This window comes from Aotus nancymaae, unplaced genomic scaffold (genome assembly GCF_030222135.1).
Source record: "Aotus nancymaae isolate 86718 unplaced genomic scaffold, 86718_ANA_hifiasm-v0.15.2.pri h1tg000010l, whole genome shotgun sequence".
Taxonomy (NCBI): Eukaryota; Metazoa; Chordata; class Mammalia; order Primates; family Aotidae; genus Aotus; species Aotus nancymaae.
This window is the reverse complement of record NW_026988421.1, coordinates 9,525,043-9,528,010: the sequence shown is the minus strand read 5'-3', so window position 1 is coordinate 9,528,010 and position 2,968 is coordinate 9,525,043.

Genomic DNA, 2,968 nt, shown 5'->3' with positions numbered 1-2,968 from the left:
GGAAAGTTTGCATTTTCAAATGGACATTAGGAAAATAATTCCATTATGGAAGGAGATGTCTTATTGCCTTCAATTTTACCCGAAGCCAGGTTAACTGGTTTTGAGAATCAGTAAGCAGCAAAACAGGAATCACCTGTGGTCCAGATGTGTCGTCTGTGAGCTGGGGAGAATTAGTGATGCCGGGCAACCAGCTCTACTCAGGAGTCACAGACTCCAGTGTCCACACAGACCAGGCAGACACATCATGGAGTGAAGCTGGCCAGGTGGGAGCTGACCAGGTGGCACTCATGTGCCCTATCTAAAAGGAACAAATGCTAATCCCCTCTAGGGACTGTGGCCATGCGGCAGAGCGAGCCAATGTCACCAACATCTGCATTTCTACCAGGAACACTTGAAATATGCATGCTTCTCTGAAGTCTTCTGAATTTTAACGTGGAGAATCAATTTCAAAATATTTTAACCATAACACAGGCCAAACAAAGCACAGCTCACTGGCACCATCTGAGATATGAGCTCTGCTGCCTCTAAACATCATCAAGGCAGAATTTCAAAAGGCCAAGAGAAGGAGAAAAAAGAAAGGACCCTTTCTTCAGGCAGCATCAGGATACTGCAGTCAGGAGATGTGGGTTCCCGTCCCAGCTCCTTTACCAACTCCTCTGCATGTCATCAGCGCAGATGCCCGGCCACTTCTCTGGGCCTCCTTCCTTTCATCTGTGAAAAGGAATAAGACAAGGGGAACCCTAAGAGCTCACCCGCCACCACCCAGGATTCTACACCCTCAGCCAATGGAACATCAAAGGAGGAAGGGGTATTCTTTAGAAAGCAGAGGCAACCTGGAGCTACTGGTGAATTCAGGTGGGTAAAGCCTTCTCTTCCACTCCACAGGAGTCAGGAGATTTTCTGTAAGGAATCTCTCCAGCTCCACCCCTGTGTTTGCATAAGCATGGAAACTCTCAGCTCTATCCACACTTCTTAACCTCATCAGAAGCCTGGCAGGCAGGGACACTTGTCAATACCTGTCTGCATTTTGAAAGTTAGGACATAGAGGCTCAGAAGGGGTATACATCTTACCCCAAGTTCGCCCAGCAATAGGGAGGCCAAGAGGAGGCTAGGGTAAACCAAGGCCGCTCTCTGGGAGGAAAAAACACCCATTTCTAGTCAATAAAAAACAAAATTCTGCAAGAAAAGCAAGCCTCTCTGTTAGGAATGGGCCATTCTCAGTGTTTTCTCCCCCTCTGCCCCTTTTGTGACCCTCCAGGCACATGTGAAGATGGCCGTGGGTAGCTCTGCCTTCTGCCTGATCTAACAATGGCCACCTCATCCTGGACCATGTTTCTGTTTTTAAAGAACTTTCTTCTACCAAGCAGTCCACCCTCCTTCTACATAACTCAGTTAAAAACAAACTGGACTCATCTCCTGGAAAGGACGTGGAGTTTTCTCCTTTCTCTTCGATGGCATTCTCTTTCAGAACCCTTGATGTGGGAAAGCCAGAAGGCTGTGTGTGTCTGTTTGGCATCTGTGGGGAGCAGGACGCCCTCATCTCTGAGACTTCCTGACATCTGGGGGGAAACGGCAAACAGGCCTCTATCTACAGAGAGATGCAGTTCTCCCGTCCTCTGAAAGAACAGGAGCCCCCTGACCGTGGAGCACGTACGTGGAGCAGCAGCATCCAGGGAGACTCTCTCCTGCCCACGGTGTACACGCCAGGTCCCGGGACTCACGCCCTTGTGCTGAAGCCCAGACACGAAGGGACCTGGGCAGAGGCAGCTTCCTCATGGCCCGGGGATGACGGTTTCTTATTTACACACACTTGTGGTTTCTCTTCAGAACTCCACCACGTTTTGCCTCTTTCTAGCTTTTTCCCAGTGTTACCTGAACACAGCTGTGTCAGGGAGGCAGGGCCGGGGGTTTAATACCACCCTAGGTTATAGAAGAGAAACTGAGGCTCAAAGGGACCACGTGATTTGTCCAGGGCCATCTGGATGGTGAGGGCTGAGCTGGGATTGAAGTCCGGCTTCTGGCCTTCCCTGGGCTGGGCTGCCAGGCCACCCGCCACCCCTTCTCACCCTCACTGGAGGGCTGAGGGGGTTCCCTGTGGTCGGTACAGTGAGGCCAGGAGGAGATGCTGGTGCTTGCTTTGAAGCCAGTGGCTACTCAGGAGTCATCCCACTGGCTGGGAAAGGAAAGAGTCAATGCCCACAGCCTTGTAGCTCCAGTGGATACTGTCTGGGGGCTGGACATGCGACCAGGGCAAAAGAGGAAAGGGAGGGAAGGGAGAGGGCTACTATGGACTGAATTGTGCCCCTGCCCCAAAATTCGTATGTTAAAGTCCTAAGCCCCTAATGTGACTAACAGATGGAGTAAGGAGGTAATTAAGATTACATGAGGTTATAAGAATGGGGTCCTGGTCTATAGGATCGGTGGCCTGATACAAAGAGGAAGAGAGAGAGAGAGATCACTTCATCTCTCATGCCCCTGCAACCAAGAAAATGCCGTGTGGGTACAGAGTGAGAGGGTGGCCATCAGCAAACCAGGAAGGTGGCCTTCACTCCACAGGGTCCTGGCACCCTGATCTCAGACCTCCAGCCTCCAGAACTGTGCAAAAATAATAATAATAAAAAAAAAAAGGCACCCAGTCTGTGGTATTTTGTTATGGCAGCCAGAGCTAAGTCAGGGACAAACTCAGAAGAAGGAGAAAGAACAGCCCTACCTCACAGCACCAGCTACCACCCAGCGGCATTGTGTCACTGCCCGCCTTCCCCAGGTTCTCTGCCTAACACCCTCCTGGAAAAATCTTTTTTCTCCTTAGGATGCCATAAGGGATACTATTTCCATTCCATGGGGACCTAGACTGAGGCCTGCCCCAGTCAGCTCAGACAACCATTTTCTCTTTAAAGAGTATCCTTCACATGGGCAGATGTGAAGGGAAATCTTCACAGAGTCCTTTTTTTTTTCTTTTTTAACAGAG